We start from the raw sequence: 14,637 nt of genomic DNA on the forward strand, positions 1-14,637 counted from the left end.
CTTCATGAGCTATCAAAGGACACACGTCTTTCCTTAAGCTCTTGCATCTAAAAAAGCTTCAATACAACTACTACATAATTCACTTTGACATAACATTCACTTGTTTAACAACTAGACAGGAAGGTAGGCAGGCAGACAGACCGACAGACAAAGTAGAGTCAGCTCTGACTTCATAGGAAATTGAACACCGAGTGCCCTGTTACCAGTAATCTCTAAAAATGGAATTGTAAAATACACTTTTTTCTCTAGAAGGAATTATTGAAGCTATCTATCCGCTATAGAATCTCACCAGCCAGCATCATTTCCCAACTTGAGCCCAGTACAGAGAACTGGAAAGAGGAATTTTCCTACCAAGATTCATCTCCCTTCATATACAGTAGGTGGGCTATTCCTTCCTTTATTTTAAAACTAGAAGGGTAGTGAAAACATTAAGGACTAAAAGAAAGAAAGAAAGAATAAGTGAGAGAGAAAGAAAAAGAGAGGAATGGAATGGAAAGAGCAAGGGGGTAGGAAGGGGGGGGGAGGAGAGATGAGGGGCATATGAATCCAGGCTGCACAGAATCCCCAAAGTCCTCTTGGCTACAAGGACCCAGCATTCTTTACTATCATATCAGATACAGACTGCTTAATCTTAATTTTGCTTGTTAAAAAATATTTATCCAGATACAAAAATAAACCCACTGCAAATTACAAGTTGTCAGGGTTAAAAATCTACTCCTGTTTGTGTGGGGGAGGATAAGAGACCAGCATAGACATGAATCATTCTCAGTAATTTGAGTGTTTCCATGACATCAATGGGCACCCGTCCAGGACTCTGTCGAAGTCTGCAAGGTACCAAAGAGGCAGCGCAGCCAGCAGGAGGCTGGGAGGTGGACTTATTTTTTATTTATTTATATATTTTTTTAGGATTATCCTCCTTGTAAAGATTTCATCTGCAGCATCCACTTTTACCATCAAATAGATCGCTCCGGAGATCATGAGCGAACACATTTCATTCTGATAGTGTAAGCCTTTAACTTTATTACATCTTTTTGTTCCCAAATTCAACTATAAATCTGCCCTCAAAGCCCAAACCCCTGTTTGGGAGCAAAATAATCAGGGACTGTGGATAAAGCCCAAGCACCTTCTCAAATATAAGATATCAATCCCTATAATTTTTTAATGATTAAAAAGCAGCCATTTTAAAGTGATACTTCAGTTTCCAGGAAAAATAATCTTTTGTTTAAATTGTCCATTAAAAATTAGCTATGGTCTTGATGTTGATTTTCTGCTTAAAATTCAATTGGAACATTTGTTTCAGATAATAAAATTTTCAAGAGCGCTGATAACATGTTTGAGTAGGATCCTTAAGTAACTATCTGTGCTCAGGAACACAAAAGCTCCTAAATATCTGCGTTTACTCTATGTCAGGCATGGATTTTTGTCACTTATACCAACTGGCCGGTGCGGACAGTTTCTTTCCTCCTTTCTCCATTCTTCACCACTCACCTCCCCGCATCGCCACAACAACAGTGGAGCTTTGAAGCTGCAGATTCTATTTTTCCAAGATTTAAAAGAGATAGCAGTGATGAACAAACCCGGCGCGTTCACTGCAGAATTTTCGAGACAACCCTCCAGTACTAGAATGCGACAGCCGCTGCGGATATTTTTTGGCACAAAGACAATGGTGGCAGTGCCAAGCCCCATGGCTAAAACTACTCAAAAGAGGCATAAGGGTAGCATTAATCGCTCAAGTCTTTTACTGCATGGAGTACTGTTGTCCATATTTTAAAAACTAAAAGTACCCGTTAGTAACATTTGTCGTATGCCCATCAGGGAGGGGGGAATTCTGAAATACAAACCAGAAACAAATCTTGTCAGGCATTTGATTCATTTTTATACCTAAAAGGACCAAATGTTAAATTTTGCTGCTGGTGATGACTTGCCGTGCGTGAAACCAATGATATGACCTCATGGAGTACACGGAGGGCTGAATGAAAGAGACAGAGAGGATTTCATAAACGAAGTCGACATATTGGCTAAACAACTTTCTTCTGCAAAAATGATGTATACAAGGAACATGTAATACTATGTCACAATTTTTTCAATTAAACAAGAAAAACGCTATAAATGAGCAGACACAACATCCGTCAATCAATCCTTCTGGAGACAAAGGAGATCAACACGCAGCCCCTTCTCCAGAACAAGTCGCATCAAGTCGGCATCTACAGTGAGCAAACAATCCAGAAAGTCAACATGTGTTCTGTCCAAATTGAACCCATCCGCTGCTAAAATCTATATTTAAATTTGATTATTAAAAATGGCACCAATTGACAATCAAGATGGAATTCGCTTGCTGCTTCTGTTGCCCCTGAAAAAATAAACTAAGCAGAAAAGAGAAGCAACTTCCAATTTTTTTAGAAGGCCAATATTTTTTGCTGATCTATTCAACAATCTTTTATCTTGCTGTCCCAAGAAGGAGAAAGAAAAAATGTATTTTTGTTTTAAATTTGGGGCAGCAGGGTTAAGAAATGTTTTTAGAATTCCAAATTTAATATTTTTATATTCTTGTATTATTTGCCACTTGACTTCCAAGTTTTCTTCCAATATACCCATGGGATCTTAGTGTAAAGGAATTAGATGACAATGAAAATACTACATGAAGGGGAAAATGTTCTCATAAACCCATTCCACTCAAAGGGATACTTATAAGATATCACCTTTGGTAGATTACTGCATCTGGACACATATGACAGCTCCAAGCCACATAGAAAGAGCCAGAGGCAGACAAGAGCAACTTATCAATAAAGTGATTTCTGGAGATAAGCTCAGACAGAGACAATCCTTCTGGTGTTTGACCAATAGGAAAATAACAGGGTCCTGCTTGGGTCTATGGCCTTTCATTCGTAAAAGGCCACTTTTAAAATTATATATAAATGGTAGGTGTTTCGCCCACTACTTAAATAGATGCACCTGTGTGGTAGAATATATCACCCCATGAAAAGCCTAGATGAAAAATTGTCTGATGCTGCAGGACAATACCAAGCAAGGCTGTTCCACTGTTAATCTTCATTCTGGGAACTAAAGAATGAGCCTTTTGTTCCCTAGCATCAGACTAAGGAACTCATCATAAACATGTTTGACTCAGAATAAATTTCTGTCCCTGTCCCCAGCCTCAACCCATCACTGCTTACCCTATTAATTTCTTTCTTGTGTTTGTGTGTGTTAATATATATAGAAAGGACTATTTCATAAACAATGACAGGAATTTTTAGTGGTTCTGAAAGTATACGTGAAGTTATTACATACAGTCCTTTCATCTTTTCCATGATGCTCTTTTCCTCCCCTGACCAAATAAGAAAAACTGAGTGCTTATCATGTATTAACTGCTACCCAAAGGGCTCTATGTAGATTAATTTATTCAAACTGCACAACAACCCTGTGAGGCAGGTAATATAAACACCATTCTACAGATGAGGAAACTGAGAAACAGAAAATTGCCCAAGGCCACACAGGTATAAGTGACAGAACCAGGATTCAAACCCTGGCAGTTTGTTTCCAAAGGCTGTGTTGTGCTCTTAGCATAGTGCTATGCTGCTGGAGGTTAAACTCTGGGGAGAAAAATGTATAAACAAACTAGAGGCCCAATACTGAAGACTATCAAATCCCACAGCTCAAAACACTCATGAATTTGACATGAAATTAATGAAAGTGTCTTATAGGCGGTGATCATTTACACTTACATGGTGTTTTTATTCCTAAAAGGTCTCTAGGTATTTAATAGCTGTACAAATGATATACACGAAATCTGTGACATCTCACAATAAACTGCCACCTTCTCCACATTAACTCAAAGCAACTAATTAACAAAACCATGGCAGAAAACTGCATTTCTATATATGTCCTACATGAAAACTATGACTTTGTATTAAAATGCATAGAGAAGAGAGAAAGTAAAAATATAATTAAAATGTGGGGCAACCCAACACTCACAAGTGTCTTCTACGGAATAGTAATCCCACGACAGGCTCCAAAAATAAAAAGGAAGACTAATTAAAAGGATGTAGGAAATGTTACAAGTATCTATAACCTTCCACCAGAAATATACACTGCATCTCAGCATATTAAAGGCTCTGAGAAGTCCTGCACTGAAAACATTTAATTTAATACAATTTTCTGTATACTTATTTGAATACACATACCTGCTCCCATCTTTCTATTAACACAAATCCTGAAGAACTTTAGGAATTACTATTATAAAAAACTTAACACTGAGAATACATTGAGTTAGAATATAATTTTATTTTATTTAAATTGATCTAAAAACATTTTTGACTGTTTATTTGGCGATGTATCTATTGGCTTACAGTTCTCAAGGAAATCTATGCACATGGAGGTCACTGTTCTGACTAGCAGGTCAACTTCAATTATCCCTGATCCCAATGAGGAGGTAAGAGTCTGGTTTGCAAGAAAGCAGAAACTGGTATTATTTTTCCAATTGTTAAAACTTCAAAGAACAGCACGGTTTTCTCCTAAAGAATCTTACTATACTGGGACAACTCTGTCTTCTTCTACATGCATTTAAAAACTCAAACTTAAAATAAATTTTATGCTAAGAGAATTACAACTCAATTCCAGCAAATAAACTAGTCATGCTCCCTACAACCCAGGAAATCCTCTTCCTCCCCTTCTTCCTAAACAGAGAATAGAAAGAACAGTGGGGAAAAGGTGACTAGACACATAGCTTGCACACAGCAAGGGATAATGGGAAATGGGGAATTAGCCATTTTTCCAGAAAAGACTGGCATTAACCTTCCCTTTCACTGATGTTCTTTAAATCATAAAAATAGAATACTCAGTAATGGTCTGTAGCTCTGATCCTGTTGGAAATTATGAGTTTTGGCTGCATTTCATTCTTGACTCACCTCATCTCGTCTAGGTAACTGTGTTGCTTCAAAACAGTGTGTGTACTAAAATCCCAGGTAGGCTGAGATTCTTGCTGCAGCTCCAAAACTCTTCACGTGGGGGAACTGCCCACGGTTCAGAATATATAGTCAATTCTCCTTAAAGCACTTAATATTTGGAAAGCACTATAGATATGCAAACTAATTTAACCTACATTATTCAAAACAATACATCTAAGAACTCATTAAATGAACATTTTAGTCTCTATTTTCACAGATGAAGTCTCTAAAATTAAGGAAAGGGTAACCAGTTTATACAGTTGAAGAGATTATACAGATATTAAGAAATAAAGCTAGAAAATAAACTTCCAATTCCAGTACTAAACCCCTTTTCTATAATATGCCACCCTCTTTTTGGAGTGTTCTAGATGTATTATCACTACCTATTGTGGCAAGAGACATTATTCCACTTACCTTCTCACTACCACATCCCTTTCCCCAAATAATTTTAACTCAATTCATAAAGTCAAAGAGTTCTGAAGTCCTTTGATGGATGAAAATGTCCAAATTGGTAAACATTTTGAGTGAATATCCTCTGGTACATCAAAAACTACCTTCTCAAGGCAGAAGAAAAACATTGCCTTGGATTATTTCACATGCCCTAGATGACAACAGCTAAAATAATCCCCTCCCTCGGTGTCATGCTTAGGAGAAGTGCACATATTATCAAATTAATGTACACGAGTTTTATGCTTTATTTTCCAAATGCAGGAAAATCTTTCATTGAAAATAACACTAATTCCACAGAGTGTGCAATTAATCAACATAATCACAGGGATAACTTAGCTGTTTGGGAGGTGTGTCAAATAACTCTTTAAGGCCACTAAAGTACCACTTGAACCACCAAAGTAATGATTTTCTGAATCAGCAATTTGTACAAGGGTCCCCTAGAGACCTGAAGGACTTAGGGCATCCCCCAAATCATTCAACTTACTTCTAATGAGTAACTTACCACTGGCTTTATGTGAATAATATCTTCATAGTGCTGCCTATCCTATTTTGTATTTTTGCTACAGTTTAAGTCTATGATGATCAGGTATAACCAAGGCAATTATGGATTTATGTGTCCTTGGAAGAAACAGCATATGCACTTGAAGGTTTATTTTTTATTCAAAAGAACATAATAGTTTTTTATGTAAAAATAAAAAAGGCTGATCTTGTAATACATACTAAAGGTATTAAGAGCAAGAAGAAATAAAATATTTTTGCTGTATTCTTAGGCAAAAAGAAAGACTCAGGATGGACATGGAGGAAAAAAAATCCTCTTAAATTTGACTCTGTGGCAAGGAACCTTGCTCATCATGAGAATAATCAGTAAGACTTTTCTTAAAAACAGACTCCTGGTCTAGTCCACGGTACTTGAATTCATTGGAGTGAGGTCTTGCGTTCTCTCTTTTTAAAAATAAATAAACAAATAAAATTCCACCCATTATTCTAACAAGCCAGGGATAAGAGTAACCAATTTAAGTAACAGGCACAGCTCTGTAAGGTTACATTACATAAGACTCCAATAGACCTGGTAACCTGGTAGGTAACAAAAAATAGATGACCATTAGAGCCAACCTATTTAAGTGATTTTTAAAAAGACAAGTAATTGTTGATCTCTAAGGCCCTTTCAGACAATTGCAATCCATGAGCTAGAGAAACCTTTTTTTGGCAGCATGCTAGGCCTTTACACTTGCTCATCTCCACTAGTGAAGGCTTGTTTTTCTGGGTTTTTTGTTTGTTTGTTTCTTTGTTTTTTACAGAAATTAATTTCACACTACCAAGTAGATTCCCTATAAAAATAGGGTCCCCAATCACACAAGTCCTGGGGTGTGCTGATTGGCTGCTGCTCTCACATCAGACCCACTGGCCCACTGCTCTCAAAGCGTCTCCTCTCCATTCTATCCCAAGAGTGGAAGTCAGTCACCTTTAGAATCCAGGTCAAATTCTAGTGAACCTTACTTGCTTTAGTAACTTAAAAGGGCCCTTCCACCCACATATTCTCTGTCCATGCTCTGCTGGAGGCATGACAAGTCCATACTAAGGGATAGAATTTGGTCCTTCCTCTTTCATCAGAGGAGATTTGTGACATTTCTGGCTGGATGTAGTAGAGACAACATTATATGAGTAAGACTTTGTTACCTGGTTAATTTTTTTTTAAATTTATCAGCAATTTTTAAGAAAATCAGCAGCCACGTTTCACCACACAAATCACTTTTAATCATAAATTATTTGAGGTATGTCCTAACAGTCTTAATAATAATAAATGTAAAAAATTTAAAATGATAAAACTCTGAATAAGCCACAGTGGAACAGAAAACAGAAGAAAAGGTTTAGTGTTATGTTTGTTATACAGTATCTCTACAGGCACTTAGTTGTCTATACAGGAAAATTACATATTTTAGCACCATGACATATAGGTGATGGCCTCAGTTTTCAAGCTTAGTTTACAACTAACAAGAATATAACAATTACCATCTCTTAAAAAAACCACACATATGATATGATACTCAAGACTACACAAAAATAAACAGATGAGGGGAGTCATGAAGACTTTATATATGTATATAGATGTATATAATACACGGAAGTATTATACATACACACACACACATATGCACACACAACTTTTTAATCCCAGACAGAAGATAAATCCAAGTGTCACTTATTTATGTATCTTTAATATATTAAGTGATCATTTCTCTAGGCTTAGCACTGAAGTAGAATTGGCCTTCCTTGGGCCGACCCCGTGGCTCACTCTGGAGAGTGAGGCGCTGGGAGCGCAGCAGCGCTCCCGCCACGGGTTCGGATCCTATATAGGGATGGCTGGTCACAAAAAAGGACAAAAAAAAAAAAAAAAAAAAAAAGAATTGGCCTTCCTTCCCTAAACATACACTACTGAGAAATTGGGAGAAAATGGCCTAGAACTCAAAATACATTCCAGAGTATCTACAGCGCAGACAAAGAGTACGAAGACTGTTGATCATAAACTTATAGAAAAATGATATTTTTTGAGCCCAGCCTGCTCTTCAAGATCGACTTCAAGAAAATAAGCCCACCATAACCAAACTGTTAGGTAAAACACTACCAAACTCTTCAGTCCAACTACTCTGTGGCACCAGTTACTGTAAAAGCAAGGTGAAGGGTCACAGACAAAATTACACAAGCCACTGAGTCCCACCCTGTGATATTTAGTAATCTCCATTACTAAGTCTACGAGCATGAGTATGATTCCATCAAGAGAGGAAGGTGGGGAGCACAGGAAGGAAGAGGAGAGGCAGAGGAAAGGGTGGCCCTGGAGAAGAAAAAGCAAGGAGAAAGGAGAGGGGAGCAGCGGAAGAATGACCTCATCCTATCAAAAGTATGCAAGAAAATAAAATGCTTTACGTGTCATATATGTTTGTAGACAAAAAAAAGTTCAATTCTAGATCTTATAAGAAATGATCATCAGAATAGTTGTGAAAGAAATCTAAAAGAACATGACATAGGGAAATAAACATTTGCTGGGTGCCTTCTATGGACCATATGCTGGATGCTGGAGATTAACGATGGACATTATTATTGAGATAAGACTTTCAATGGCTAAACTAATAATTGAACATAATTCTATGCATCAGTATAGAGTGTCCTGGAAATAGTGAGAAGCCCAGAGAAAGTGTGTCTAAACCCAACCTCATGGAAGACAAGATGGTAACAGGAAAAACATGTATTTGAGATTCCAAAGCAAGATGACATTAATGCGGACTTAATATTTGTTAGAGTACAATTCACAGTTATTTGGCAATGTTAAATAAATCAAAACAAATAAAAACCAATACTTATACGATTTATCCAAAACGAATTTTAAGATAACTGGAACCTAAAATTGGAAAGAAAAAAAACTGAGGGGAAAAAAACTTAGATGACATTTTTTCCCCTTTCCCAGCTCTAAGTTCCTCCATTTTTCCACGTTGGGAGTGGCTGGCTGGTTTGTGAGTTTTGATGGCTTTTGCTTATGAATTAGAGGAATCTGCAATGTAAGACAAGAACTGTAAAGATCTACACTGTCTTTTCTGAAAAACAAATACCAAATTGATTTAATCAAGTTATTTCATTTCAGAGATATATAGAAATCACATATATACAAGCTTAATTGTTACAGAAAATTTGATGGAACCTGTCAACAAAGATCGTTATCATTTTTTTTAAGACATACTCATTATACAGAACCTTGGTCTTCGCTACCAGGATCTAAAGATACTCTCCACCCAAACAATGGCAGAGAGGCCAAGCTCTCCCTCTAATTTCTCTTGTATAATTTAGTCCTGTGTCCTGAGAATAAAGTGATTTGTTCCTTTAACTTCTCACACTCTATAAACCACAACCACAAAAGCAAAACAAAACAAAACAAATCAGGTTCCACTCAAGCTACTATTCTCAACGTCTGCCAGTGAGCATAGCTTAATTTGGTCTGCAAAGAAACCAAAAATGCCTTTATAAAGTGTGATGATATAAATATACACTCATTTTCTTTGCCAAAGCAAGTGAAAACCATCAACCCTAATAGAGAATTCTCTACTAGGGATTACCTACCACATCCATTACATACAAATATTCATATTTCAAAATTTCAATGTTTTATCTCGTTTTAAGTTCCATTCTCAACTTAGTCAAACAAGAATTCTTCTTAAGTATAATCAGGCCAAGAGGAACTATGAAAGCAACAAAAATATGATTAATAGTAATATGAAATTAACGACTTAAAAACTAAAGGGTGGCATATACTTTATATGTCATTTGAACTATCAGGGCAATCTATTTAGCCTGCCTTTATTTCCAAAAAAAAAAAAAAACCAAATTAACTGCTATACTCAGTATTAAACTACCACTTTATAATTACTTCAAATATCTGATTAGTTATATAAAAATGACAAAATAAAACAAAAAACAAAAAGAAACCCCAACCTTGAAAAGTTAAAGAAATTCAGAACCCCACATACCAGCCAATTCCAATCTGAGCAGCCAGCAGAGGGCGCACATGTCCCAACAAGAGCTGGCTATGGCTAGGCACAACCCAAACTCATTTAGTACTAAGCCAGACCAAATTTGAGCGTATGTTGTGTGTAGGGTGGGATGGGATGTCATGCTATCAGTGGCATAAAACTAATGTGCTCAATTTAGGATTAGTAAGAAAATACACAAGTACACTTTATTATTAAATACCAACTTTAACAGAGATCTCTTAGCTGCTTCACAGAAAGTTGTTCATTATAAAAAATATTTGCATAGAAATTAGTTTATGCCAGTTTTCAAGGGCACTGTAGTTTTTATAGACCTATCAGACCTATATTAGGAGTCATCTATAATACATGAATATGTACAAATAAGTTAAATATTGAATTTCTAACACATAAACACATTTTGGGGAGTACCTTAAATTACTCTTTGCAAACAGTCTCTTTTAGTACGTGTATATTTCCATGTGTCATATACAAATCAATTAATTTTTGCAACTCTAGTAGAGCAATCAAATATGTAGTGTTTTATGGTTAAATTGAGATATATAAGTTATTTTTCTCCTGATTTGTCCTTGATTGATTACTTGTAAAATGTCTATTCTAGGTCTCTATATTATAATATTTGCTTTGGGGTTACAGTAAGTTATACCAGAAGAGTGCTTCACAGCTATGCATATGCATGTACATGTAGACAGGACACTGTTTATTCTTTTTAGGAAGTTTACCTACAAATACAAAAGTCACAAATTCTTAGCGTTTTCCAAGCTTGTGATTTCAGAAACAATGGTACAAATTGAAAAGAAAAAAAATAAAATAAAATCTCATGAAAGTAGAAAATTAAAACCAACATTGGATAAAAATTATAAATAAAAATTAAATAATCCACAGGATATTCAATCTCTAATTTCAAAGAGATTGGAATAAATAGAGGCTTGCACTTAAGTTTCAAGCTGAAATGCATGGTAGGATAATTAACTGCCACTTGTCCATCCACCTGAACGATCATTTCAACCTCACTTCTACTCAGCAAACAAAAACAATGAAGCCAAGTAACAACTCCATTAGGTGACCTTTTTTAGCATTCTCCATAGACTTGTGAGATGAACTTAATTTACAGCATCTACAAACCAGGATGTTTGGGTTACATGTAGGTCACGATAAATAATACGCATCCTTTGCCCGATGTGGTTACACCATTTCTGCATAAGTTAAAATGTTGATGCTTTATTATGCCTAAGCACTCAACTCCGAAATGTTTGCACAATCTGTTAAAGTCCAGGCAAATTTAAATGATTCTGACATGCCGCCTGCTAAGGCCAGTGACGGAGATAATGCCTCTTTACGTGGGTAAAATTTTGTGGCATATAGGTCACTCTCTTAAGGGGAATCAACTGTGTGTCTCTTCTTTGCATTTCCACCACAATCCTTCATCCTGCAGCCTGGAGCTGAGAGTGAAATGCAAGAAAGAAGCCGAGTGCTCCAAGCAAAAATCTGCTTCCAGGACAATCCATTATATCTGACAAGTTAAATGTTCCATGGTCGGCCATATGGCATCAGAGCAGGCCCGACGATGGAAGAGGGAAACTCAGCAAATGCATCACAATTAAGGAGTTTGGCTACAGACTTTACTTTGAATTACTTTATTTATTTTTCTATAAAAGTTTAAATGCTATACCCCCAATTTTCAACTGAATCCCCTTGATGAGACCATTTTTTAAAAATCGTCACAATTTCTTTTCTCATCTCATGACTGTTGGTACTGAAATCTAAAGGTTAGAGCAGACATGGTCATTTTTATCAAATGGAGTTTCAAAGAGGAGAATCTGTAGCCTCATTTCAAAAATTTCAAGACAAATAATACGTAGGCCCTTTCTGTTTGCTAGATTAGAATATTTAAATGAAATTGGTCATTAGACTGGAATATTTAAATAAAATTGATAGACCATTAAATGAAATCAGTTTTCATTCTTAAGTCTAAAAAAATCTTAAAACTATACAGTCATACCTGGCATATTTCTGTTTCCCTTGTGGTTTACTTAACATCTATCAAATGAATGAATGAACTGAAGATGGCCTCAATTGAATTTATCTCAACTTCGCACTCTACCAAAAAGAAACTCTGCACGCTCCTGCTAATACCACGTCTGATTATTAAAACTGAGTTGCCTATAATAATACATATTTATTGTTAGGGACATTGTAATGTAAATAATATCTGTACTAGAATCGAGTTATGCATTTATGACATTAAGGCAAAGGAAGATGAAATTAATAAAATGGCCAAAAAAATTATTATACCATGGTACACCATTTTGCCATTCTCTTGAAGAAAGAAAACAAATGTTCTAAGTTTTCCTAAAGAATTCTCCAAGGAGAACCAGACTGAAAAAAAAGCTGAAAAAAACTTTCTACAGAAGTGTCCAAATTCATCTGGTCCAAAGGTAATTTTATCAATTCCCTCACTTCCTGCTCACTTCCTGGATATAACATATTCTTCAGTAAATCTGTATTTTACATATATATATATATGAAGGGTGTGTGTGTGTGTGTAGTAACGGGTAGGTTTTAAACAATAATGGGTATTGTTTAAGTATTCATAGTTGTTTGCAAACATGAAATCCACAATGATTGTAAGAAACATGCATGTATCTTTCCCAAAAAGGAGACACTAAGACTTATTTCCCTAAACTATTTTCACTTTCCATTTCTCCAGAGGGTCACTGTTTCCCTCAAACACATCCACTTCTGCCTTAATTAAGAATAACATTGTTTCGGAGAGCATATATACTTTAGAAAAATGGGTCATTTTGCTTGATGGTGAAAATTATGAACACATTTTTCTGGTGATTTTAAAGTTGCCATTTGCTAATACTCTAATATAATATTATATTTGCAGCTTATTTTTGAATATGGGACCATTTATTGAATTATGGAAGATGGTACATGTGGGTTATGAATTGGTTATAACTTGCATTTGTTAGAATTCCTTATATTTCGTAAGTGCTTTCACATATGTGCTTTTATGAGCTTCATCATAACCTTGTTAGGTATCATAACTATTACCATTAATATTTTGTTCTACATGTGAAGAGAAAAGGAGACTCAGAGTGGTTAATTTATTTGCCTTAGAGCACACAGCTTTGAAATAAACCTACCTCTAATGTCATCATCATATTTTGCCATGCCATACCATATATTACTTGAGGATGCATGACCATGAAAAAGACATAAGTATTACTTAGGAATGCAACTATATATTTAATACATTTTTACTTATTTAAGAAAAGTAGCCAAATTTTTGGGTATTGTGTTAGTGCCCAGTTTGAAAAAGGAGCAGAATCCTATGTTTGGGTTAGTTAGGAGGAATGAATACATACCCAACACACAACTACACTTATGTGCACACACACACACACACACACATTTACAAAATGTAACCACGCACACCTCAGCACCAATAGAGTGCACTGGACCATTGTGTACTGTAGATCCTATATATGTATATCCAGGTCCACATTTTTATTACTAATTAAAATGTCCAGATGGTAAAATAACACCTGATCCAAGGGGCTTTTAAGCACAGTAATTGTCAATGCTCAACTCCTACATTGTTAACAAATAGGAAAAACTGGCCTGCACTGAGTTTATACATAGTGTTTCCAAACCATCAGTGAAAGGCAGTTGAAACTTTAATAATTTGAACACAAAAATGCCTGCATTAAACTCTTTACCAAGAAAAAAGAAAAAGATCTGACATTCAAATTGTTACCATTAAAAGAAAGCTTATGGACTCCTACAGAAAGAATGTTACATCACAGCAATATAATTGTGTTTTATGGAGGAAAAATCCATAACAGATGAAAAGAATGAGGTTAGAGCTATCCAGCATATCATCATTTCATGAGGCCTTTTCCCTACATCTTTTGTTTTATAGGTTTACTAAATGGTAAGCAATTAATTTTTAAAATATATTTGTGTCTTTTAAAAGTTTTTTTTAATCACTGTTATACCACTTATAGGTACAGATCTTCATCACAAAATAAAACTTTTATTGTCTTGTAAGTTTTTTAAGAATATGGATTCTAGTATGACCCCTGAAATTCAGGTTAGTTAGTGGCTCATGAATAACATACTTCAGGAAATCACAAATGCTTTTAACATGTTTAAGCAGTTAATTCCTAATCCTAAATGGATTCTTTTTTCTCAAGCAAACATTATTGCAAATATTTAGGCTGCTTTGATACGCAAATGTTCTCCCAAACATCTCCAGCAGCCAGCCACTGAAATCTCTCCACAGACCCCAACCAATGGGAAAGTTTGCAAGGGAAATGTGAGAAGCAACTGGAAGGGAATGCTAGCCGGAGCACTGGCTTCACTGTCCACAAACAAATGTTGACTTTGTTGTAATAACTGAAACATACCCTTTGCATGTCTTAGTGCAACAACTACTTTAAAATTCTCAGTCATAGGGCTGTAATTCACATTGATGGAAGCAATCGCTTCTGAGGAGGGAAAACTGATCACCCACAGGTTTCCCATTTCAGAGTTCAATAACTCCAGTAAATGTGGCTTGCTGCTGGACAGTGAAAATCTCATCACTTTAAAAAAAAATGCCCACAGGAATTAGCATGTGCAAAACAGGAAACAGAAAAAGCAACAAATCATGTCACAACTAGGGTTCCAAGTCTTAAAAGGTATGACAGGACAGCACT

General features: G+C 35.8%; 1 protein-coding gene across 3 annotated transcripts in view; it reads right to left on the reverse strand.

Moving 5' to 3' along the window:
• The window catches only part of TCF4 (transcription factor 4), a 341,982-nt gene that overhangs the window by 169,174 nt on the left and 158,171 nt on the right, over positions 1-14,637 (reverse strand). The gene's annotated exons all lie outside the window — the stretch shown is intronic.

The sequence above is a fragment of the Cynocephalus volans genome, chromosome 13, assembly GCF_027409185.1.
Source record: "Cynocephalus volans isolate mCynVol1 chromosome 13, mCynVol1.pri, whole genome shotgun sequence".
NCBI lineage: Eukaryota > Metazoa > Chordata > Mammalia > Dermoptera > Cynocephalidae > Cynocephalus > Cynocephalus volans.